Source organism: Mycteria americana, chromosome 6 (genome assembly GCF_035582795.1).
Source record: "Mycteria americana isolate JAX WOST 10 ecotype Jacksonville Zoo and Gardens chromosome 6, USCA_MyAme_1.0, whole genome shotgun sequence".
Taxonomy (NCBI): domain Eukaryota; kingdom Metazoa; phylum Chordata; class Aves; order Ciconiiformes; family Ciconiidae; genus Mycteria; species Mycteria americana.
Window position 1 is genome coordinate 8,358,380 of NC_134370.1, and position 27,078 is coordinate 8,385,457.

Consider the following 27,078-nt stretch of genomic DNA (forward strand, 5'->3'; position numbering starts at 1 on the left):
TGGGATAATATGTGCTGTGGTGAGAGTCTTTCTCTTTCTCTGGTTGTTCATGTAAAACATCAGGGAGTCATGGCTTCATTCTAGCACAGACCAGACCAGACCATTTTTACAATAGAAGTTTTGCTAGGGTAGAAAATATTAGTTCCCCTTTCATCACTCTGAAAGAGTATTCCAGAGGGCAGACAAAAATCTGCACTAAATACCAGTTGACTTTGCATTTTGGCTTCCTTGCAATGGCCAATATTATCTTTTCTAGGCTAACAAGAGTCAGTTCATTCAGGTCTGACGCTGTGAGATTTAGGCTATACTCTGCTATTTATTGTTTGGGCCATTGCAGTTGTCTCAGAGCCCTAGCAGGGGACTGAGCTGCAGCGTGCTGCGTCAGGCACGACCAACTCAAAGGACAGCCTCCCTCACAAAGTGCTTGCAAGAGCTGAGGTTTGCTTCCAGAGCTGACCCGTAGTAAGGCTGCAACAGCAGCATTACGTTGTAATCCAACCTCCTTCTTCAGGCAGAGATGTTTCAGGTCAGGCAGAAGATCTGCTGTGTTTTTCCTCCTTTCGTAATGCTCAGTAATTGGTGAGGTTCTCCAGAGCTATCCCAACTTTTCAACTCCATGTTCTCACAACTGCTTTCCTTCATGATTTTCTTCCCTCTGCTGGCCTTTCAGCACATCTGGATCTCTTAAATTTCTCTTTATGTGAATATCACCCTTATTTTTCTCCCTGATTTCTCTCAGAAATTTTCCACACGTTGTTATCTGCAACTCCCATCTCTGCCTCGTTGCTAGTCTTTTTCCTGAGCTGCAAGTGGTTTGCATGGTGGTTTCTCCCGTCATGTTTTTATCAGGCATCCTCCAGTAACATTCCTGCATTTGCCCTTTTTTGCCCAAGGTTTTATTTACCTTCCCTATCTGCTCTGGGTCCGCATGTTTTGGGGCTGTTGGATTTCTCATAATTGCAAGGTTTGGGTATTTTTTTTTTTAAGGGTTGGGTTTTTATCTTGCTAAGATGTATGTTTCTCTTTTCTTCCTGCATTGGAATGTTCATTTTTAAAACTTTCTTTTAATCAAATGAAAGGATTAAAAATGAGGAGGGAAAGCCCAAGAATTTAAATTCCAGTCTTCTTTCTACCACAAGGAACCAAGAATTCTTTCTATTTAAGACAGTCACAGATTTTATCATTGTGACTGGTTTCCATTAACTTTGTAAGTAGAAAGACATTTAGTAAAGTTGAAAGCTGTCTCTTATGTGATGACAGACTTTGCCTGTTTTAATATTTTTACTGGTTAACTACCAAATCCCAAGTCTACCACTGTCTACGGCCAACATTTAGTGTTCACTACTCCTCTGGCAAGAAACATGACTTAGAAATATATCTTCCATACTAAGCTTTTGAAAATGTATAGTATTTTGTGTTAGAAAAACAACAGTTTCAACATGTGAAAGAAATTGCCACAGCAAGGCCTCCCCGAGAGAAAGAAACAGCAAAAAAAGGGTGCAAAGGGTCAGGCAGAGAGTTTGCTTCGTCAAACACAAGACACAAGAGAGTCCACTTTAATTAATACTAATGCATGCACCTCAGGCGGGATGAACTGGTTATACAGATTGAGAAACTGGTTAAACCAACAATGGTGCCATGTTGGGATGCAGTGATGCCAAGCGGGATTTTGTTTCTGGAAGTCAGGACGCAGTTTAGTCCTGTCGAAACCCTTGTCACTGCTGTCGGCGAGCAGAACGAAGCCCTTGTACCTGCTCTGCTGCCTGTTCCCACACCTGGCGTCATGGCCACGTGCAGCTGCTCCCACTCCTCACCTTGCTCAGGGAAATGGGAGCAATGGGAGCTAAAAAAATCTGACCAGCTTAGAAGAGACATCCAAATATATGTAACATACCGAGTCATCTATTCTGGAGTTTATCTATCTCAATGCCTGGCATATTTGGTTCTAGAAAAAGAAATATCCCTGGAGATACTGTAATATTATTAAATATTTTTCAGTGTAAGCAGTATTGGCTGGACTATTTCCCACCCCAAGCTCAGGTCCAACCAACGGCAGGAAGGCACTGCCAGCCCAGTTCTGCTGTGAGGAGAAAAAACTCACATCCGTTTGGGACAGTTATTGCTGGTAAAAATGGCCATGGCGGTTAGAGCTGATGTCCAAACGGCTGCTTCCAGCACAGCTTGTTCAGAGCGACCCAGCTGCAGACCACTACTGGTGGCTCCCCTGGTCCTGGATGGCTGCTGGGCAGGGAGCACAGGGTAGCAATGAAGCTCACCTGGTCGGCCCGATGGTGCAAGGGGTGAATTGAGATCCCTCTTCTTCCATCTTGTTTTCCCCCTCCACTGAGCAAGGCAGACAGGAGGCAAGGCATTTTGCCCGTAAAATGAGAAGTTTGCTCTTTCTGGCTCTCTCAAACTTTGTCTTCTGTGCTGCAGGGTCCATCTGGCACCACTGCTACATGGGATGTATTCCTTAGGAGCTCAGCAAAGCAACCTTCGCCTTCTGCAGACAGGCTGCCTCATGGTTACTAGATGCTGTCAATTTTAGATTACTGGCCAGAGAAGTCAGATTTGGCTAGAGGACTGAGAGGACAGACAAGCTCCTCCCGTGATCCATTTCCTACCTGCCTAGATTTATCTTCTTACAGTTTCTTGGGAAAGCTTTCTGTTACAAAAGTTCTTCTCTGATGTCCTTCCACACTGCTGCTTCCCTCAGTAGCTGAGCTCCTGAAAGGCTCCAATATTACAATAAGTTGCAAAAAAAAAAAAATCAAAGTGGAGCCCATAAATCAAGCTCTGCAAAATTCCCTTCAAAGGGGTTCCTCAGGAAGGGAACCTCACTCACTCCCTCTTCAAAAGAAACAGATGCCGTGTCCTGCAGGACAGGGAGGACCACATCCATCGTTGGTGTTATCTGGAGACAGGTATCGCTGTACTGATGGCAGGGCCCCTTCCTCCTTCCCCAGCTGCACAGCCGCAGGGCAGTCGTCCCAGCAGGGCTTCCTCCACTGCAGCATCCCCTTGCGTTGCACCTCAAACTCCCTCCCAAGCCATCCTGAAGACGTCCAAAGGCCAGAGACTTGCTGGTAGGAACTGACACAGCCTCAGGCCACGCCGCCTCGGCCTGCCGTTTTGCTGCAGGGCTGAGGCAGCCCAGGACCCGCCGGCAGGGATGGCATCCCCAGCACCGCAGGCCAAGATCTCACATGTGGCGTCTCCTCCAAGCCAAGCTGGAGAGGACTCAGTCAACCCAAACATCATCTAACCCCGCCTGCTCTGCAGAACTGCAGTTTTGGCTTTTAATCCTGAGCGTTCGCTTCTATTCAGATACAACTGTTGCTAATTTCATTCTTAGTTTATTATTGGAGAAAGGCATCCCTATTTAATTATTAGAAACAGAGAATCCATAATATACTCAAAGCTGTGAAAACTTAATCCTGGATAATTTTTTACTCTCTGAGAAAAGTCGCTAGGACTGATCTATTCTTTCAATCAAGTACACCCATTTAGTTTATTTTTAACATTCCTTTCATGATGTTATGAGCTTCTTAAGGATAATTAAATAATTGCTTGTCTCTTTGATTGATCTTTGTTTTGAAAGGAAACTTTAATAGTGTTATTTCTAGAGCAGGCTTACAATATAATACAATTAAAGGAAAACATGACATTAAAACACATTAAAGCACATGTTCCAATAATTAGACCTACAATCCTCGTTAGCTAGAGCACTGTGCAGGGAGGAGTTACTGTAAAAATTTATGAGGGGAGAATTCATATTATTTTGCTTAATAAACCAAATATATTAATAATGACATTTATTAACATTGTATAGCTGTAGCAATCAGTGAACAAGCTCCTTCCCCAGACTGCTCTGGAAAGCTGTTCACATGCTACAGAGAATCCCAAATTCTGGCCTCTTATTTTGTTAACACGAAAACATGTTAAAAATGTTCGTTAAACACGTTAAAAACAGTTCTTCCTGTGTGGGGAAATTTACCTTCATGCTGGATCTCCCTTTGCTGAGGACCCACCACCACCCCTTCTGGTGCCGGTGAGCAGAGAAGCTCTTCGCCCCCGGAGTTAACGGCACCGCTTCGATTCCCTGCCAGCAGCTCCAGCGCTCGTTTGCAGAGCAGGGCATTTTCAGCATTACCTTAGCATGTGTGAAAATTGAAAGCAGCTGGATTACGCAGACCCTGCCTCCCAGGACAATTCTGGATGGGTTCCTGGCTGTCTCTGTTTCCAGGCCATTTGTTTCCAAGGTATCAGACTAAATGAAGCGTAGACATAGGGTGTAAGTAGGCACTTGCAATGTTTTACACATCACCAGTCGGTCTTTGGCAGCCAAGTGGCATCTCCCAGATAGACCTTTCCTACTTTAATTCACTGTGGGATAGGTCGTTTTCTGGCATAGCTTTGGTGGACTTACTCTCACAACTTTCTGACCAGATTTGATGTAAGTCTGGTCCCCAGGGAAGAGAAGTAGGTATGTATTTCCTGGTTGTATTTAACCGCTACAACATGTGTTCAGCTGGCATACATATGGTGGCTGTGTTAACTGAATTAATGTGTTACGAAAGTATTACCTATAGATATGGGACGCACCACTGTACGCAGGAGATCGTGGAAACAACTGTGCTGAGGAACAATTCTACTATATTTTTGTTCTTTTCCATGTTAACATTCCCCACATCCTCCATCAGCTTTCCAGAAACAAATGAGCAAATTAAATGAAAAATGAAGAGCTGCAGTTATATATATTAAATATAATGCATGGCAGGCCTTGCGGCTCTGTTTGGGACACTTACTGTGACAAACATATCAAAAAAATAGGTAAGATAGACAAATAGACAAAAAATAGATAAGGTAGACAAAAAAATAGATGACAGACAAAATAGAAAGATAGACAAACATATCAAAAAATGCTGATTACCTAAGCGCTGCCACGATGCTTGGAGTAGAGAAACACGTTCTTGTTTAGATAACTAAATCACTCCAAAATCACTCATCTTTTACTAATACTCAAAGTCCATCTCTTGCTCTTTGAAATGAATTGTATTTGCATCCTTGGTAAACTAGATGCTTAAGTATTTTAGCAATAATCACTTTTTAAAGCTTTTATTCAGCCAAGAAACGGAAAGAATCCTTACAGCAAAGCATCACTAGCATATCAGTAGAAAGGTGTATAGAGGAGTGCTTTGACAAGCTCTGGGCTTTCAGGAGTAAGAATTCTAGTTTGCACAATTCTGTGATAGCACATGAAGAGGGAAAGTTCAAAACCTGATATAATTGCGTACATCTGAAGTGTGGATGTGCATGCATGTAAATTAGAAGAAAAAAAAAAGTAAGAAGAGAGCAGAAATCCTGGACCTGGATGCACATGCTGTCAGCTTGAAATACAGCTGTGCTGATGATTAGACCGTAAATGAGATAGTATAGGCAGGCTATACCAGACTGTGTAGGCAGGCGATAATAGACTGTATAGGCGGGCACCTCCTGCTCCGACAAAGAATTGAAAAAGAATTGGGCAGAAAAGCCTTTCATCCTCAGATGACCTCATGTCTTGTTAGGACGTTGACATAAGGGCAAGGCTGTAGCATTGGGATCAAGGATTTTCTAAGATGTACTTTCTTTCCCACCTTCTGTAACCTGATTTCTCAGTTACAAGGCTGAGATCCCAGATAACCAAAATATTCAGGTTTGGGGTTTTTTTGCCCAGTTGCAGTTGAATTCAATTTAAATATTTGGGGTTTGGCAGGGAAGGGCGGAAGGGTGGAAATTTTTCACTTCTTTGAATCCTAGACCCAATAATATTTTCTTCATTTAAGATCAGTGAAATCACTTAGAGACTGTTAGTTTGATGGGATTAGTGCTGGACAAACAGCCTGCCCTCTGCCTCGGAGGAAAGGAGAAGCGGGTCCGGGGTGCCCCGGGGAGCTCTGTGTGGCTGTATATGGCTCGATCCTCTGACGAGGTTTCAGTGATGCTGTAGTGCTTTTTTTAATAGCAAACGAGGATTCACTAACGATAGCGACTCTTTTTAGCATCCACCCACACGTGGCACTAACAGCGCAAAGCCACATCAGCAGTTACGCAGTGTCTGACAACATGATTTGGCAACTTAGGAGGGAAAGTGAAGACTCTGAGTGAACCAAGGAGGTTTAGGTCATGCTCTGTACTTGTCCAAACTGGAATCATAGGTTTAACATTTCTGCTCTTGAGAGGCTGGGCCACTGATCGAAGCTGACCAGCGTTACTTCTGCAACGTGGATGGGATCTTCTGGTCTTATCTGAGAGGCGTCCTGCCTGTAGGTACGCTTAAGCAGCAGTTCAAGCCTGGGACTATCCAGACTTTGGAGTTCACACCGGGAAAGGACACCGTCCTTGTTTTTCAGGATGCCTGTAAGTCTGCGTTAGTAAACACAGATGACGGCAATTACGCCTTTGGGAGAATCTTGGCACATTGGGACTGACCGTTTTTCTGATGGAGAACTGAGATAGCAGGAGAAACCTTTATCCTCCGGCTGAACAAGAACATCTTGAATCTGTTTATGTGTGTATGAAAAAAATTAATCAAATCTCTACGGGCTAGATTCCTCAAGGATGATAAACACTCGGCTGGCTTCAGAATCCTGCACAAAAAGTATGGGTTCACCTGGTGAGCTGTTTGACTCGAGATAAACTTGAGGAGCAAGGCACACATAATGAAATGTTATCACCAGGAGAGGTCAAGCCTCTTCTGTGCACAGAGCAGGTACTGAGTCACTCCAGTTTTACCCACTTGGGTGTCTTTCACTTTGTGTTACTAATAAAGCCAATAAATATTACCCCCTTCTTTGCTTTTATTTGATGTCCCAGAGGTCAGAATCTGATCTCCGCCAGGATGAGTAAGGATCCTGGCTCAGTGATAGACAACCTCCAAGTTTCACTTTAAGGAGGATTAATAGGAAATCAGACACAGAAATCAAACACTGGTTTCTCTGGGAGAGGGGTGGGGGGAAGGTGAGCCCAACCTTCCCTCTGCACAGCTGAAGCAGATGATGGGTGAACGTAAAAGTGGTCTGGTTTAGCCTGCGAGGTCAAACCGAGCCTCCTGCTTGGTTCAGTACCACATCCCAGCTCCTCTGCAGCTCGGGAGCGGTGGAAGGACACATAGCTCAAGTGAGACAAGTAGCTGGTCAAACCTCGGGTTGCTTGAATCATTCTGTGTCACCCCATCATTCCCTATACAGCAAGATGCTGATGATAGTTACCTCCCAAGGGCTGGATTCAAATCCACTTCCCTGGAGAGATCTGAACCTGCATCTCCCACACCCTGGCTGAGTGCCTTAAATATTTGGTAAAGTATCTGGATATCCTCTGCAGTGTTGGAAACCTAGGCCAAAAATAGTTTCCAGCTGCAACTATATGACTGATTTGACCTGGGACTACTTTTGGGGGGCAAGTATTTTATTCACAGAAGAAAAATAATTGCCCTCCCCTATTAAGAAGACAGAAGGGAAGAGGCTCTACGGCTACGGGAAATGAGCCACGAGATCTTATAGACAAGGTTAGGAAGCTACACTAATACACACCACCTTTTCCCAAGCTACAGCTTGAAAAACCCAGAGTTCTCCTCCCCGTCACCTCTTGTATATAGCCATATACTTACTTACCACGGTTTCCAGGATATGTCAAAGTCACTAGCATATTCTCACAATGTGCGGTAATAATTATGTATATTTTATGGCTGTAACCCCTGGGAGTGCAGGTAGATGTCTCAAATACACAATGGCTTTCCAGAAAAAAAAATTCAAATTATAGAATCATAGAATCATTTAGGTTGGAAAAAGACCCTTAAGATCATGGAATCTGGTCCTAGGTTTTAAAAGACTTTTAAAGCTAGGCTCCTAGGATCATATTTAGGCTTATAAATAAATAATCCAATTTTTACATGTGCTACGTTCAGCAGCTTCTCCTAGCTTACGTGGTTGTAGCTGGAAGGCCAACATTTTTGAAAATCAGGATACTTAGGGGCTTGAATGCAGACTTGAGATGAGGATTTGCAAAGGCAGTTAGATGCCCAATTTCTGTTGAGAAAAGGTTTAGGAGTTTCATGAGCATAAATTCTAGGTATCCATTAGGAAAATCTCAGCTTTGCTGTAAATGCCTCTGGATTCCTTAGATTTCATTCATTTGGCAGCCAGGCACCTAGTTCTGTCGTCTGATCTGAAAGAAATTTGCCAAGTTCTGTATAACTTATGTAGTCTTTCTTTGGAAAATAAATAAATCATTCAAATGGAAATACTCAAATAGCTGGGCATATGTCCAGATACAGTATGCCTAGCTTAGTGGCAAAAAAGTTACGGCACACATCCTGTATTGTCGAGGACACTGAATGTTTTGGCTGCCCTAATAGAAAAACAATAATTCAATCATTTATTATAAAGGAATTTCCTGGAAAAGTTTGGCCCCACTCAATCATCCTATTAGATTTTTCCTTAATGTGGAAGAACAGCACATTAAATTCATTACATACATTAGGCCAGCTCCATTTATTTCCAGATGGGTTTCCATAAAGTGGTTGAAATGCCTAAAAAAAGACATTTTGAAGATGCCTTTATGTGTAACTCATATAGCATAATAATGACACCGCAGTCTTACACCACTGTATGCCCAGTAATTCTTTCTTGCAAGGGAAGGACACATTTAACACAACTAGCTGTGCCTAGGATCATTGTTTTATTTTACTGGCAGGGACCCACAGGACTGGGATATTATGCAAAGATGAGAGAGGATGTGTGAGGAGACAGTTATGCTAATATATGGCATTTTCCCTCTCCCTCTCTCCTCCCTGGAGTAACTGCCTTAACATTACACGTGGTGATTTGTCCTCAGCAGTTCCAAATTACCTACACCTGTTGGCTCTGGCACATTAAATAAATACCCAATTAAGCATTTCTTTATTCACTGAGTATGAGGGAAACGCAGTTCAAAGTGCTCTGCTGCAGCCCTACAACTCTCACCGAAGTGTTTTAGATAGCTTTCAGAGGGAGAGGAGTTAGATCAATACCAAAGCTTTTGGAAAATAGGGCTTCAGAGTGATCTTTATGCAATTTTAGGGATTTAACTTTCTCAGAATATAGCCTTGCACACTCAGTCCTGGCCAGGGCCTGGGACGGTGCTGCTGGAAAGCAGCCCTGTGCTCCCATCAGAGCCCATAAGGGATGGTGTCTATGATGAGGAGACACAAGCTCCCTAAGCAAAAGTAAGGGAGATGTGTCACCTCCAGAGATGATACTGCCTTTTCATGCAACACTACCTAGAGCCCCTTTCCTTAAAGTTTCTCAAAGACCAGAACCTCCCTTGTTTGTGAAGGCTGTCCTATATCGCCTAACTTTCTCCCAGCTGCAAAGCCACAACTCTCAGCAAGCTCTCGGTGTTCACAGGGTACATTGTAATTTCTCAGGGTCCTTTAGATGTTCCCACCTCGCAGTCACCTTCATCTCATGAATGTGCCAGGCGTCCCGCAGCCTCTCCCTGGCTCAGAGGCCTGGACACTGCTGGTTAGCAAAGGACCAACGATCACTTCCCATTGGGGTCCCAGGCCAGAAGAAGAACAGCACTTTGAGGGGCAGCCGAGAGGCTGTGCCTGCAGGTGTTCATCTAACCAAGCAGCAGGTTATCAACATGCACCCGCTCATCCTTACCTCATCCCATGTGCTCAGACCCACGGCCACCCTGTGACCACCCCCATGCCACCTGTGCCCCTTCAGGGATGCCCATGGCCACCAAGTGGTGGACACATGCGTCTCATGGGGCAGCTTCTCAGTAACAGGATTAGGGATCAGCACTGTTCCTCAGTCATGACCTGCATCTCAACCCTCTTGCACCCTCACTCCCAGGAATTTTTAAGTAGAAATACTTGATGTGATTTTTCAATTCCTTCCCACCTCATTCAAAGCAGATCCAGATGAAGGTAATCATCTTGATGGCAACTTCCCTCCTACCTGAGGCTGCCCTGAGGAGCCCATGGAGCACATTAACACAACCGTGTACAAGCTGTACGCTGCTCTCTCAGCCGCACAATCAGCACTGTAACAAGTTAGCAGCAACACAGCCAGGCTTAAGGAGAATGTCCCATGAAAATTCCCGATTATTGATTTGTTTGCACTACCAAGTCGTACCGTTTTAATTGTCTCTCCATCAGAAAAGTAGAACTGCCTCTCCAGAGGGAAGATGAGCTTATTGTGGGAGGTTGGTGTACGCTGTTCTGGTGTACAGCACCTTCTCTGCTGACAACATTGCACACACTGCAGATGTGCAGGGATGGGCTGGTGTACTATTTCAGTAAAAAATCACCCTTGAACTGAAATTGTATAAAACTGCATGTAGAGTAGGCTTCAAAAAGACTCATTACTTCAGTAACACACGATACTTAGCTAAAGTACTTAGTTTTTTGGTCTACACTTTTGCATATACACAGTGCTCAAACCCGACCAGGACACAGCTGTGACTGTGAAACATCACAGAGCAGCTGGCCACACTCAGCTACACTGGGCTGGGTGCTATTTGGGTGTCACTTCACCTATTCTCCTTCTCTGTCAGGGTTAGTAGATACGTGGAAGTTCCACAGCAGAAGTCTGGACTGATGCAGATACAGAAAGCCATTAATTACACACAGCAAGTGAAGTGACTGCAAACTGTCATTTCAAATGTACTTGGTGCTGGGAAAGGCTTACTATTCTTGGATCTGTCACAAAAACATTTCAAGTTGTTACAACGCCTCTCTGCAAAGAGGCAGAAGGCTCCAGTATTTCAGCAGTGCCAGTGCAAACAGTTTCTTAATCACCTTCACTCAAGTGTCTCCTAATGATACCCCTGGACCCTGCTTTACACTGCAGTACACATCTGCTGTCACATATTTCAAAACCATCTACACTTTATGCATATGTAAATATACCTACTTTGCATTGATGCATGTAATATAGGTATCACTTTCCTAAGTCTACAAGATCTGTGGCTTTACTGGTGCACATGCACGTCTTCTGCATACTTAGAAATTATATCAACAAGATGTATGTGCCAAGATTTTTCAGGAAGGAATCTGAATTGGGCAACAGCTGGAAGACAAGCCAGAAATTGTGATATATGACCATAAAGAACTTCTACACGCACTGGAGCTGTATGTTGTGTTGCTGTCAGTGTCGGCAGCAGGAGCAGGCAGGATGCTCTGGGGTGGCACCCCGGCAGTTCTCCTGCACACCCAGAATTTTTAAGAAAGGTCTCCCGGGTGTCCCTCTGTATGCTGCTGGGATGATTTGCCTGTAATATAATTTAACATGTGTTTGAACTGCTTCTGTAGGCTTAGAAAATGTTAAAAACATACATATCTGTAAAAACTCTGTGCTGCCTGAGGCACTGGAACCTTGTTAGGTGCCTATAATGTGTTTCCTCTAGTCAAACTGAATTCTTTCCCTGTTCATTTCTGCCAGGTTTTCTATAGTCCCAAAGGGCCGAAGTCCTCATCTATCAGTTCCAAATTACTAGGACCGCAAGGTTGAGAATATCACAGTTATCGAAAGCTCAGAAACTATAAATGGTGGGTCTATTTATAATATTTTGCTATGTGGTCTCCTGCTGTGCTGAATCCAGCATCCCTGCTCTTCAAGCCGTAGGTCCTTTGTTCTGCACTGATGGAAACAGTTTCATACAATTTCAGTTGTCGCACTGGGACAGTTCATTGTGCTTGTTACATTAATCATTCTTTTCTCGGAACTTGCAATGTCCCTAATTCTAGATCTGTATTTGTAGTCACACTCCATCTGTAAATTTGAAAGTTCATAATTTTCTTCACCTTTCTTAACAGTCAAACCCTTCCTTCCTCATCATTTATGATATCCAGAGGAAAATGAGGAATTAAAGATAAAATTCAACTGGACAGGCCCTTATGAAGTATTTCTGTATATCAGTTAATTTATATTGTTTATAAAAAAATGGAGAAAACCTGATAAAAAAGTGAAATAATTATTAAGCACATTGTTAAAACTAGGTAATAATTTGTTGCTCTTGCTACAGGGAAGCTTGGCACATTTTTCTACCTTGTACATTTTCCAACATTATTTTTCTCCATCACTACCATCCATTGCTGGAGAGCATAGCCTCTCTCCGAATAAAGCTCTACAGACATACTGAGATTATAGACTGCGTTCTGATTTCCCGTATGTTAAAGAAATACAGTATGATGCCAATTACTTCAGGGGGGAATGACTCTGGATTTATACCACTGTATCTGAGATCATAATTTGACTCCTTGTGAGTAATTGAGGTCATGTGTCTTCCTTTTTAACTTCACCACTGTAATGCCTACGCCTCATGCTGGAGGGTGAGTAGCTTGAACCATCCCAGATGACTGAGTCATGAACATTTTTTCTAGATGAATACATGAGAGTTTATATGAGAGCAAGTAATTGCTCTTCATATGTGCCTGGGATATTATTTCATTAAGCAAACTACTCCCTGTTCATGCAGAAGCCCTAAAGATCAAGCAGCTGCTAGTGCCAAATTAAGTTTTCCTTGGGGTTAGAGCACAAAGTCAAAACTCTTGGGTCCTTTTTCATTAACTTCCTCAATTTGTGACTTTGGACACACTCCCTGGGATTTCTGTGCATCAGTTACCCATCTATAAAGTGGAACGAATGCTTACTTTACGAGGGAAAGGAGATGTGAAGTTAAGCAGTGGGGGCCAAATTCTGTCCTCTTACTCATACTGAAACAGTCCCTTGCTCTGTGCTCCTTCACTGTCTGGCTCCATGACATCACCGAGGAAAGCCGGACTTGGTGTAAGTTCGTATGTTTACCCCTGGCTCTCTGGGTTGGTAAAACACTCTAAAATTCTCCGATGAAAGCTGCCCTATAAATACAAAGTGTTCTTGTGACTCAAGTTCACTCTTTGTTTGGGTACAGATTCAACATCTCACTTCCTCAGCTTATGAGACAGGTTGTTATTACAACGCTCTTTCCTACCTCCTAACACCTACTTAAACAGAAATCACTTCTGCTCTCACATTCAGGGCACAGCAATCTATTTAAACTTTCCTTTCGGCACGAAGGAAATCATTAAAATCAACCTCAATCCCTCTCCCCCTGAGGGACTGCTGTCTTGTTACACCAAACCTCTACAAGTAAAACCTACAGCATGTCTTTAACTTTGCTTTTCTTAGGAAGGACCTCGGCTTTTGAGAGTGAACAGGCTTCTCTGAAGCCATGAGCAGCATGGGAGAGCAAGGACATGGGGGAAAAGAGAAGCTCTCCTCCCCAAGGAGAAGTTTTTATATGCCTGAAGAAGGGAATTAAGACTTCAGATCGAGGCTTTAGCACCATGTTCGAGAAGTGACACCCTTTAGCATAAAATCACTGTATTGAGGGAAAGCAGGGCATTACCAGCTATGTTATATAATCACATTTGAGCTTATATTATATCCATTTCATGCATCCGTAAGCGGCTACATAACATATAAGGCTCTAGAGGTCTGTTTTGTGAAGTCTCCTCCCTATGGTAGTAACTTTTCCTCAGGCAGGTTGCATTAGTACCAGGGTGGGGTCAAACAGAACGGCACGGAGCCCGGTAGACGCCCACCCAACAGCCCCAGCACACACACACACACTGGACACTTCTTACCTTGCCTCGCACAAGCCCGAGGGTCCAGAGCCACCAAACCCAGATGCGTTCCAGAAATCTATTAGTGCACACACTAAAGAGCATATTTATGATACCACAAATATTTAAGTGTGGTCTCTGCAAGTGGGAGGAGAAACTGCTCTCTCCAAAAGCTTTTGGCCACAGGATTTCCCTATCTTGCCAGCCTCCATGCGTCCCCCTGAAGCTGTGGGTTTGGTGGAAAGGCCTCAGATAATCATCTGGCATCTTTCATAATGCTCATAAAAACAGCTGGTGAGAACTTCTTACATATTATCATATGTGTTTGAGTTTCCACAGGACAAAGCAACACTTCCAGGAAAGGAGGGAGAAAGCATGTAGTCGGTGCTAAGGCGTTTGGGGAGTCATCTGCCAGGAGATGGAGTGGGGAAGGAAGGATCCTGCCAATGTGTCTCGGAAAGCTCTGGCCAGCTCCTTCCCTCTTTGCTTTCTTGTTAGGAAAATTCAACTTTACTAGCCTAATATATAGTGTGATTGTGAAATGAAGCTGATGAAAAGACGATTTAAATCTGCTATTCAGTCTCCTGGTTTGGACTGATAAATGGCTTTCCTGCAATACGCTGCTTTACAGAATGGTCGCCTTTTCCCCTAGCTTGAGCAAGAGCCAAACTGAGCCTCTGCGAAATCGAAATGATCCTTGCCCCAAAGTTTACATCTTCAGCTGAAAACAAGCGATCAGGTTCCCTCCCTCAGGCTGAGTGGATTCTTACTCTGCGAGTAATCCTACTGAAACCAATGGGACTACTCAGGGAGTTGAAAGATGCACTAGCATGGCATAAAGGTCGCTGGCTTTGGTTCCAAATATCCATTCACCTTGTTTGTTTACTTCTGTATTAAAAAGCTTTTAACCCTACAGGCATTGCGATGTATTGGGACTGAGGTGCAACGGCTGAGCTCTGCTGCCTGCTTGGCTCTCTCAGGGTACGTAAAGAAATCCAGAGTCTGGAAGGATGGAGCAATTTTGGCCAAAATGGCATTTTGTTTCTTCTGGTTGGGTTTTTTGGTTGGTTTTTTTCGCTTTTCTTCCTCCCTTCAGCCAAACTCCCAGTCACACTGGCAAAGCGAGCTGTACTTCACTGGATACCTGTCTTAAAAAAGAAAGTAGCTTTTCCACTAGGAGAGGAAGAAGACGGATCCCACGTGCATGGTCTTGCTGCTTCTTTTTCTGAGCAAAGTCAGCTGATTAAGTGGAGTACTTGCTCTGTATACCCTCTCTGCTGTTACATGTAAGTACTTCTTTCATTTCCCATGACATTAATACAGCTCTACACGTAATGCCATTTCCCCACGGCATTAATATGGCTCCGCATGTAAGGAAATAGGAGACAAAGAGGAGCTGTGCAGAAGACCTCCTTGGGTCATCCTCTCGCTCTCACTGAAACGGGTTGGAAATTTCAGAGAGGAAATTTTTACGCTGGCAAAATGCCAGACTGATTAAATCAAAATGAACCTCCCAGCAGAAATCAGACGAGTTTCTCAGGTTTCCAATGAGCTCAGTGGGCTGGTAGGCTGCTGCAGAGCCTGGTGACGGGGAGAGCCCCAGCTCAGTCCCGTTAGATCCACAGCTCCGTTAGATAACTGGGTGTTAGTCACCGCTATCTTTATCTGGCTATGTCACTGCAAGGAATTAATCAAGTTGATGTAATCCACACCGGACCAAGCTCCTGGGTTGGGTGAGGAGGCTCTAAAGCCACGCTCTGCCCCTCGAGAGACTGTAATGGAGGTCGGGAACCCCAGAGCTCAGAACCCCTCTGGTTCTGAAAATACCTGAACCACCCTGAACAACATCCCACCACAAACTGGTTCACAAGGGGAAGATACCCACTCCAAAAATTACATTCAAAACACTTCAAGGTGGCAAGGAGGAGCTCAAAGGCAGTGATTTTGGGTTGCCTGTAACAACTTAATTCCACTTTGTGCGTAAAATCAACTCTCCATCCCTTTAGCTGTCTGGTCCTGTTCTCCTCCTCCCAGGCTGTCACCCAGTCTTTAAATGGCTTGGGGACCCTTGCCTACCTAAAGGGGATAAATCTTGGAAGAGTCCAATTATTAATCTCTAGAAGTCTCTACTGAGTATATACGATTTCTCTTTCAATTTTCTTTCTTAAAAATAGATTAATAGTTTTATCCCCTTGTTTTTCAGCTTGAGGCAGAAAATCTAACAGAAATTTTCTGCTTGAATGATGAAAGTTTAGTGAAGCTATACTGAATGGGAAACAGGACCTTCTCCTGGGAAGGCGGTGCAGGGTAGACTGGCAGAGCGGTCAGCAGAGCACTCCACCGGTCGGGCTGGTGAGCGGTGTCAGACCCTCCAGAGCACTGCATTGAGTGTGTAAATATATATGATCTGCCCTGAGGTCTCAGGGAAGCAAGGCTGATCCCTGGTTTCATGATGTTTTCTATGTGATTGTTCCAGAATCTCCTTAACTTCCCTTTCCTTGCCATAAAACCCCAGTCTCTCATCCAAATCTTGATGTCATCTTCCCTCTTCTCTCCCCAGTGCCCCATTTCATCTGTTCCTATCAGACTGCCTCCCCTCTTGTCTGCAGGGATGCCAGCAGAGCAGAGCAAAGATATCACAGAAAATAATCTTTTTGTCCTCTCATCTCTGCTACCTCCTTCATTGCAAGGCTTCAGAAGCAGACCCACCTCTCACCTGATGTCTATGCAAGTGTCCCACACAGTGGGATGGATCTACAGAGAACTCATCTTTAGTGACCTGGCAGGTGCTTTGCCTCTACTGCTTTTTAAAATTTGTAATACATGGGATCAGTCCTTTATCCCCAAGAAAATAAGCAGATCTGTACTGTTTCCATAGAAGAGGCAAGGAAAGAGGGTGGTGATGAGCTGGCCCTTAGCACCAGCCCCAGGAAAGCACGAAGCAGGGTCCCAGCACCCACACCTGCCTGTCTCCTGGGGTCCCAGCACCCACACCTGCCTGTCTCTCGGAGTCCCCCAGCTCATGAGCCCAGACTGCACGGAGGTGCTCCTGCTCTACACTGGCCTTGACGTCGTATCATCACTCTAGAAGCTGCAGTTTCTTCTCCTTGATCCTGAGGTCTCCTCCCTGATGAGAGGAAGTTGTCTGGCAGTGCAAGAAAACAGTCTGTGTGCGTGCTCCTTTGCAGTTACATACAAGGTGACAGGCGTGCTACGCTGGCTTAGGAAAATGAGCTGACAAGTTCTCATAGACAATAATAATAAGTAAAATAATATTTAATTTTCTCCAAATTAGGAGGGTTTTTGTTTTGCTCTCATGAAAATCTGCTGGTGCTCTGAAATGGATCAGTAGTGACATCCAGTGGCCACAAACTGAGACCGCTATAGTAAGTTTGGGTTGTAATAGAGTGATCTGGATTTACTACTAGTTACATGTATCCTAAAAAGTGTTCTGTATGCAAAAAACTGTATACAGTTTTTATAAGTACCACTCTCCAGGGAGTGAAGAAAAACACCATATCCACCCAGATCATCTTTTCGAGGGCTAGTGCAACAACTCCTTGTCCTTGAAGCTACTGCTCTGCTCTGACCCACACAATGAGGCATGTTCCCTCCCATTGGAGCTGGCCTTTGAAAGAAGCTTAATTCACTCAACCAGGTATTTTGAAGTGAGTTAAAGGTAAAGGTCTTACGGAAGAACTTGGGTTGCCTATGGAGGTTGGCAGCTTGTTTTATCAGTTTTTTCAAAGGGCTTTGTGGCTCTCAGATGGTTTCTATTTATCTGCTTGGCTTCTTAGGCTTCTTCTGGCAATGCTGTCTGAACAAAGGGGCTATCTGCACTGCAGAGTCGTACAGATGTTGTGGTTTGTATATGATGGGGTGAGGGACCTGCTAATAATGCTTTTTTTAAGGGAAATGTGTATGAAATACAGAGTTTCCCAGCACAGACACCAATTAAAACTTTCCTAACATTTCCAGAGATTTAGCAATGGCCACTAGATCTAGGTAGTCCAAGTCCAACTTGGCAATCCTACATCACGAGTGATTTTTTCTACATCACGATTTTTTTTCTTTTCTTACCATGTTATCATGGTGTTCCAACCCACAATGTGCTAAATACAGCAAAGCGCATACTTCAAGCATCTAAATAGCTCCCTGACCTTGAGCAAGCAGACACAGGAGCACTGTCTTGGATTGCAGCCACCCTGCTTCACTTCTTGCTGATCCAGGGTTGCAGAGTGACTTAGCTCCTGACGGGGAATACGCATCAGGCCACCGATGAGTGAATCAGCTGGTTTGTACGATTCGGGGAATTTGGAGAAGACCTTGCTTCTCTTTGTCGGTGTGTTAGAAAAATACCGACCAGCCCAGCATGCGGTCAGAGCAGCCCAGCGTGAGCCAGGCACAGAATATTTTTTACTGACTAAATGTGCACTAGGAAATGCTTGGCTCTCCCTCAGAGACAATAGGCTTTTCTTTAGTAAAGTGCTGATGCTGTGACTCCATAAAGTAAATCCTCACTAAAATACTGTTTCTCACTTGATCTTACTTGCGATTTAAGAAGTTAAATTTACACCCTCTCTGACAGCCTTGTGTCTCTTGCTCAATTCTAATCTGAAGCGACTGCTGCGGTTCAGTTCAGGGCTGGGAGAGATAATCAAGTTACTGTTCATTGGAGAGTTACTGTGTGTTCGTCGAGGCTGGGGGTTCAACCACACGCATACCTCACAAACACACGGCAAAAATGCGTTATCTTAAATCTTTTTTTTTTGCTGACATTTAAATGAACACATTTTTCCTCAAATATGTGACAGGCTGAGAGCATCTGGCTCCATGGACATGCAGTAAGTAACTCATTACACTGCAGGAGCTCACTCATTTTTGAGCCCTGGGCTTTGGTAATGCTCTTGCCTGGTTTGTGGCACTGATGTACTTGATTTGCACTTGAGCCAGGGTACTATATTTAGGTGCTTGAGCAACAAATTTTGCACAGAGATCCAAACCTTTAATTCACAGCTATGGGAAGCGTTGGAGTAACCCCCTGCTCGTTACTCATTGTTAGCATTTAGAATATGGATGCTTCCAGGAATGACAAAACATAGAGTCTAAAAACATATGTATTGAAACTAAAAAGCAGAGGCATATAAGCCAGCCTTTCAGATCCTGCTGATGCTTTATCTGAGACAGCAGCCTGATAAAACATCCTATTTGTCTGTTTAGGATGGTTGCTTAAGGACAGTATGATGACTGACATTTCCAGCATGTCACTTTTTGTTTTGTGATTGTCAGGTTGGCTGTCATTTCTCTCCTTCCTCCATTTCTTGTAATGCTTGTTTATTTACTTTGTAATGCTTAGTCTTCTTTTGGGATTAAAAGATGCTAAGACTACAAATAGGACACAGATGGCAGCAAGCTCATATTATTTAACAGTAAAGCACCAAACACATGCAACTATTTATACTCAGCTAGTACTTACTAACAATCATATGGTAGATAATTCATATTAATTTCTAACAGAGGTGGGTATCTTCAGAAAATCCGGATTCTGCTCCTTACAGAAAATTTTGGGATTACTTTCCAAAATATATCCAAGGAATTTACTAATACTGCAGCAGTAAAATCACCACCTCTCTCCTAATGTGCTGAATAGACCAAGAAGGTCATCATTATCTAGAAGTCTGATTCCTGCTAAGGACACAGAAGAGGAAAGTAAGCAGTGCCTGTCTCCATAGATGCTCCGACCTACTACATGTGAGCTACTACCTGGGTACCCCACTGTCATGGGATGTGAAACGGGGGAGGGAACACAGTGACCAAGGATGAGGAAAAGGCTGAGGTACTTAATGCCTTCTTTGCCTCAGTCATTAATAGCAGGGCTGACTGTTCTCTGGGTACCCAGCCCCTGGAGTTGGAAGATAGGGACGGGGACCAGAATGGAGCCCCCATAATCCAGGGGGAAATGGTGAGTGACCTGCTGCACCACTTAGACACTCACAAGTCTATGGGGCCTGATGAGATCCACCCGAGAGTACTGAAGGAACTGGCAGATGTGCTCACCAAGCCCCTTTCCATCATTTACCAGCAGTCCTGGCTAACTGGGGAGGTCCCTGCTGACTGGAGATTAGCTAATGTGACGCCCACCTTCAAGAAGGGCCGGAAGGGGGACCCGGGGAACTACAGGCCTGTCAGCCTGACCTCGGTACCAGGGAAGCTGATGGAGCAGATCATCCTGAGTGCCATCACGTGGCATGTAGAGAATAACCAAGGGATCAAGCCCAGCCAGCATGGGTTCAGGAAAGGCAGGTCCTGCTTGACCAACCTGATCTCCTTCTACGACAAGGTGACCTGCCTAGTAGATGAGGGAAAGGCTGTGGATGTTGTCTATCTAGACTTCAGTAAAGCCTTTGACACGGTTTCCCACAGCATTCTCCTGGAGAAACTGGCTGCTCATGGCTTGGACGGGTGTACTCTTTGCTGGGTAAAAACCTGGCTGGCTGGCCAGGCCCAAAGAGTGGTGGTGAATGGAGTTTACTCCAGTTGGCGGCCGGTCACAAGTGGTGTTCCCCAGGGCTTGGTGCTGGGGCCAGTTCTGTTTAACATCTTTATCAGTGATCTGGATGAAGGGATCGAGTGCACCCTCAGTAAGTTTGCAGATGACACCAAGTTGTGTGGGAGTGTTGATCTGCTTGAGGGTATGAAGGCTCTGCAGAGTGACCTGGACAGGCTGGATGGATGGGCTGAGGTCAATTGTATGAGGTTTAACAAGGCCAAGTGCAAGGTCCTGCACTTGGGCCACAGCAACCCCATGCAACGCTACAGACTTGGGGAAGAGTGGCTGGAAAGCTGCCTCGCAGAGAAGGACCTGGGGGTGTTGGTTGACAGCCGGCTGAATATGAGCCAGCAGTGTGCCCAGGCGGCCAAGAAGGCCAGTGGCATCCTGGCTTGTATCAGAAATAGCGTGGCCAGCAGGACTAGGGAAGTGATCGTGCCCCTGTACTCGGCACTGGTGAGGCCGCACCTCGAATCCTGTGTTCAGTTTTGGGCCCCCCACTACAAGAGAGACATTGAGGGGCTGGAGCGTGTCCAGAGAAGGGCAACGAAGCTGGGGAAGGGTCTGGAGCAGAAGTCTTACGAGGAGCGGCTGAGGGAACTGGCGTTGTTTAGCCTGGAGAAAAGGAGGCTGAGGGGAGACCGTATTGCTCTCTACAACTGCCTGAAAGGAGGTTGTAGAGAGGTGGGGTCGGTCTCTTCTCCCAGGTAACAAGTGATAGGACAAGAGGAAATGGCCTCAAGTTGCACCAGGGGAGGTTTAGACTGGATATTAGGAAATTTTTCTTCATTGAAAGGGTTGTCCAGCACTGGCACAGGCTGCCCAGGGAAGTGGTTGAGTCGCCATCCCTGGAGGTATTTAAAAGACGTTTGGATGAGGTGCTTAGGGACATGGTGTAGTGGTGGTCTTGGTAGCGTTAGGTTTATGGTTGGACTCGATGATCTTAAAGGTCTTTTCCAACCTATACGATTCTGTGATTCTGTGATCTGTGAAACATCCTATGAACCAGAAGAGAGTGAACAGATTACCACTACCAGATGTCAGGATAACATCTGAGAAAAATATCAGGCTGCGAGGGAGGAGTCAAAAATGGAAAGTTTTATGTCATCGGTGCTGGGTTGGGTGACAGAGCAGGTTGGTAGAAAGGAAGGAAGAAGGGAGTAAGTGAGAATACCGGTCTCTAGCAGAGTCTTTATGAGGCAGTGTAAGTCTAGCAGGGGTTAATAGAAAGTAATAGGATTAAACTTGGCTGTATTCAGAGCAAATAGTGAGATTTGCTTTCTCAGAGGTTTGAGATTTCAAGGTTTGGCAGTTCACTAATAAATGAAACCTTAAAAGGGGTGGTTGGAGCATTATTATTATTATTATTATTATTATTATTATTAATCTTTCAAATCCCTGGCAGGGATATGGTCCTCAGGTGACCCACCTGCAGAAGAGGTAATATATATGGAGGGTGGCTGCTGACTGAAAAGAAAAAAGGCTGTGGACTGGTCATATAATGCTGCACTGTCTTGGAGTGCGGCGTATTTCTGCTTGGGTGCCTTGGTCTTTCTTCAAGTCTTGAGATTGTTTGCACCGTGGGGAAGGATCCATGACAGCTACCTGCTGCTGGAGATACAGGGCTTATAGATTTAGTACTTTCTACGTGTGGAAGAGGGAACTGGTTTGTTTGTATAGCCAGCAACTGTTCGCTGTGTCTCCATTTTTAATTTTTTCTTTAATTCCTGTAGCAAGACATAAAGGTGGAATCCCTTGAGCTTCCTGGAAAGTAAGTTTTGTTGGAGGAAAATAGGGTTTTATTTCTTTTCTGACAACTCCCCCCCATCCCCCCAAAAAAAAAGTAAATTAATGTTATAGCGTTGCCCAAATCTATTGACATGGTCAGCTTGTGTTGAGCATGGTTGAAACAATAAAACTGTATTGGTATCTGGTCTCATGTAGGCCCTTGGAAGGCAAGTACCAGGCCAAAGCAGGGGCGACTGGTAGCAATACAATCACCTCAGGAAGGCTGGAGCTTGCCCTTTGCCTCATTCTCCTAACCCTACCACCAAAAAAAGAAAACAGTGTTTGTAGAAGGTGAAACAATGCCTGACCTGTTGCCTTTTTTTTTCCCTACCGGATTTCTTCATCCCTGTGCTGGTGTCGTGGTTTAGCCCCAGCCGGCAACTAAGCCCCACGCAGCCGCTCGCTCACTCCCCCTCGGTGGGATGGGGGAGAGAATCGGAAGAACAAAAGTAAGAAAACTTGAGGGTTGAGATAAAAACAGTTTAATAGGTAAAGCAAAAGCCACGCACGCAAGCAAAGCAAAGCAAGGAATTCATTCACTCCTTCCCATGGGCAGGCAGGTGTTCAGCCATCTCCAGGAAAGCAGGGCTCCATCACGCGTAACGGTGACTTGGGAAGACAAACGCCATCACTCCAAATGTCCCCCCTTCCTTCTTCTTCCCCAGCTTTATATAGTGAGCATGACACCATATGGTATGGAATAGCCCTTTGGTCAGTTTGGATCAACTATCCTGGCCGTGTCCCCTCCCAGCTTCTTCTGCACCTGGCAGAGCACGGGAAGCTGAAAAGTCCTTGACCAGTGCAGCAACAACTAAAACATCTCTGTATTATCAACACTGTCTTCAGCACAAATCCAAAACATAGCCCCATACCAGCCACTACGAAGAAAATTAACTCTGTCTCAGCTGAAACCAGGACAGCTGGAAAGCTCTGTCACTTTACACGCTGGAAATCCAAACAATGTATAAGAATATATCTTGAGGAGCAAATACTGGACTGACCCGAAGTCTGTGCTGCAGCCCACATAAAGGCACCAACCCAGCTTCCAGTGAAGACGTACAGAGGGACAGATAAGGTACAAAACTCTCTGTTAACTTATGCTAAAAGAAGTTGTGCAGAAGAGTCTCAGCTATTGAGACAACCAGGAAATACTTGCTTGCTGGTGGTGTTACCACAACAAGCGGATCCCCCAAGGGGAGTGGGGGTGACTGGATTCAAAGCTGGTTTTAAGTGGACCTCTCCCAGGCTGTTCTGAATCCATACAAGTGTAACATTTGCTGGCTATCTTTTATTTTCTTTCAGCTGTCCTCTTAGGACCTCTCTAGAAAACGGTTCATTGTAGCTTTACTTATCTACAGGTGAGGGAACTCAACTGAGTGGTGGGAAATGTACTCATGCTCTTCAAAAATTGTTAAGAAATGAGGGTTGTGCTCCCTGGTAGACAGTAGCAGTTGCATCATTAGCCATAGATGAAAAAAAGGCGTCTGATGCTGCATATTTTTATGCATGAGGTCAAGTCTTCTTGTGCTGATTCCAACTCTATGGGGGCTCAATCTGGGGGCAAAAAAGGAAGAAGCTGAAAGTCCTCTTCATTGTTGTGAGTGCTTGAGCTTGCTTACACAACTAGAAAGCTTTCCTGTTAACATCAATAAGTAGTACTGAAACCAACCATTTAGACAAGATACAATGGCAAATTATTGCGTGTGAAGGAATTGCACTTAGGTTTTCCAGTATTCCTCTGTTGCTAGATTTAGTATCACATTACAGGAAGCCTGACTGGACAAACCTTGGCAAGATCTAATGATCTGATGTTCTTGCTGTTCTGTTTTACAGGCTGATGTGCAGATGCTGATCTGTTTTGGAGAAAGTATGGGCTGGCTTTGCATCTTTTGCTGTTCCAAAAGAACTAAGTTTCAGAGCCCCATGTCCTGGAAGAACTGGGATGAAGCTTTAGACTGTATTTTGTCTCCTCAAGCCAAGATTACTCCTGAATCTCCAGATGAAGCTGTACAAAGGATTGTGTATTTTTATTGTGCTGGTTAGTCAGTGAGGCTTTTAATGCCACAGGAAACCTGAGGGATGCAGCTATGAGTCTCTATGTGGTTAACTCCTGAGGCACTGAAGTAATGTCCTGGAATAATATACTCCAGGCTTAGTTTAATACAAAACAAAAAACCCCCACCACCCCAAACAACAACAAAAGAGAAACAAATAAAATCACAAACCCCAGTATCTGGCATATGAGAAGACAGAGGGTTCTCTCCATTCTTACCTCCATGAAAATGTATTTTCTTTGATTATGACCATCCTCTATGTGCTTTTTCATCCACTCGGCCGTGTTAGTTTACAGTATCTCTTTAGCAATAGCCCGTTTGGATCTATGTGTCCAGCAAAATCTTGCAAGTTACTCCTTGGCATCTTTTTTGCATTTACAAATAACAGGCTACGCTTTTCAAGTTCTCCACCTGCTACTTCATCGTAGTGCACAAGAACATACGCACTGTCTGCCAGACCAGCTCAGGACTTCATTTCCTTAGATGAGCTAATCAGCAAACAGGTGCCAGCTAAAGCAGAATGAACCAAGGCTATCTCAGAAAAGTCAGCAGAAGTTTTCTTCTCAGATAAAAATAAGAAAAAAGAAATGCATGAGAATTGTTGAGCATGAAATATGAAATCTTCAGATGCTAAGGACCAGATATTGCAAATTCTCACCATCCGTCATGAATTCTGGACTAGAGAAGGACTACGTACATCAGCGGTATTGCTGAAACTATTAACAGTTGGGTCCCATGTGTAAGCAGTGGGCTATGGAAAGGAAATGTGCTTGCATGAAGATAAGAATTCCTCAGAAAAGCTGTGAACCCAAACTCTTAATGGCTACCAAGAAACATTTTTATATTGTTTACCAAAACCCAGTGCTTCTCAATGCTTCTCTATTAGAAAAGGGTACTTTATATTGTCGGTAAATGGGATAATAAGGAAGTGTGAAAGATGAGTCACCAAGCCACAGGGAAAGAAAATGTAGTGTGAGCAACCGCAGCACCCTCAATCGCCCTGTGGTCCTTCGATAGAGCATAACGCAGTTTCCTGCAGCCATGGCCTCCAACGAGAGCTGTGTTCAGCTCGCTAGTGCAGAGGAGGGTTAAGGGTATTTATTCCAGCTGCCCCAGATGCGCCTACCTGACCTACCTAAACAGCCTGTAATTTTAGTAAGTACGTTTATCCTGATCTTACAGGTGTGACTTTAAGGCTTGAAGAGCTAAGCCCCATCTCACAGGATTCAAGTGACAACATACCTGCTGAAGATATGAAGCCACTCAGCTGAGGTGTGTGGTGAGAGTTAGGGCAGGAATCCTGGAATTGCTGCCTCACAGGGCTGTTCTCTCCATGTTTGGTATCCAAATTGTTATAATACTCGCTTTCAATGTTGGGATGGGGCAGATTCAAAGCAAAACCACCCTGGAAGCCGGGAAAGTTGAGCCCAGACACAGAATAACACCGGAGCAAAACGTTGAGCCAGAATGATGAGTAGGGAGGGAAGACACAGCTGTGCTGCTGAATTCTGACTGAAATCTCTTTCTGTAGATAAGACTTGTGTCAAAAAACTGAAACAACAACAAAACGAAACACAAAATGCAAAGCAACCACAGACTGGGATATTACTACTAACGCTACTAAAAGTTAAAAGGGGGGGAAGTAGAAGGGAAAAGTCAATGGTGTGTGGTAAAGCAGCAGTAACTTGTTTTTAAATCTTCATTGCATCTGTGACCTCCTCCTTCACCTAAATTTGAACCTGTGCTTGCTCTTAATAGCACCTATCTTGTGTCAAGTGAACAGTCTCCCCTGGTAAATGCATCTTTCCAATAAAAGATGCTAAAAAGAAAGTTACTGTGGGAAGAGTCACGCTGATGAGAGTAACTGTAGGAAGCAAAGAAGAATTTGACCTTGTGGAAAAGCAGTATTTTCACTGTTCTGAGAGGGTTTCACAAATAACTTGGCATATACTTTGAAAATGTCCTTGACGGTGCCCTTTTAACCAATGAGAAAGCAGGCAAGCTCATGTTACAGCATCAGATATGCTGAGCAACTGGTGCGGAGGAAGTATTAATGCCCACAAATCTCCTGTGTAAAATCAAACACAGACAATTACCTTGGTTATGAACCACGGTGGTGTAACAGGCTTCAGCTAGCAGCCTGTCCAGCTGCTCTTTGGCACAGATCCTGAACAGACCTTGCAGTTGGTCCTAAATCTTCAGATACTTTCCTCCTCCCCCACCCGCTTGGCTAGTAGCCCTACCGATTACATTAAGCATTCACATAGCTGCTGATGGCTGCCCTTTTCCTGGAGATATGGGCAGCTCGGCCACATTGCCATCGACAGGCTCTCTCCCAGGCTTTCCCAGTAAAACAGCGTAGGATGTAAGAGAAAGGGGGATATAGTCCTGAAGAAGGAGAACTTCGTAGACAATCACCATCCAGAACAGAGCTGTAATTAGCTGAAGAAATCTGTGCTCCCTTCCTAATAGAAGGGAAAGAGAGAAACCCCCAAATATACCAGCTCCCCCCACCTCAGAGCAATTCTGTTGCACAAATGCATCTCTTTGCGTATCTCTGTTAAAGGCCTCTGGTCTCCCTTGAAGAAATTTAGCATGGGACAGAGCTCACTCCTTTTACCTATCCATGGACAGCCTGTTCTTGACAAGGCCTGTTGTCAAAACCCCACTCATTTTTTTCCTGCCATCTTTCTTACGATGTAATTTATACATGTTTACCTGCGATTCTCTTCCCCTGCCTTTGACACCCTTTCTGCCTAAGCTGCTCCAGAGATCAAGCAGAGGTGTGTATATATTAATAGAGCGGATAACGTACGAGTACTCTCATGCTCCCTGGCTCGTGCTCCCTCCAAAGTAGATCATTTCTGCATGGTACAAACAGTATTGCCAGACTATGTTTTAAGCATTTAAACTAATGGAAGAAAGATTTGCATCTCAGAAGCCTATTAATAAACTTAGGAGGGTTGGGGTTTTTTACCCAGTATGTGTATTTATATATTATTAATGAAATCCAAGACTTGCAGTATACGCCTCTATTACTCCTATGT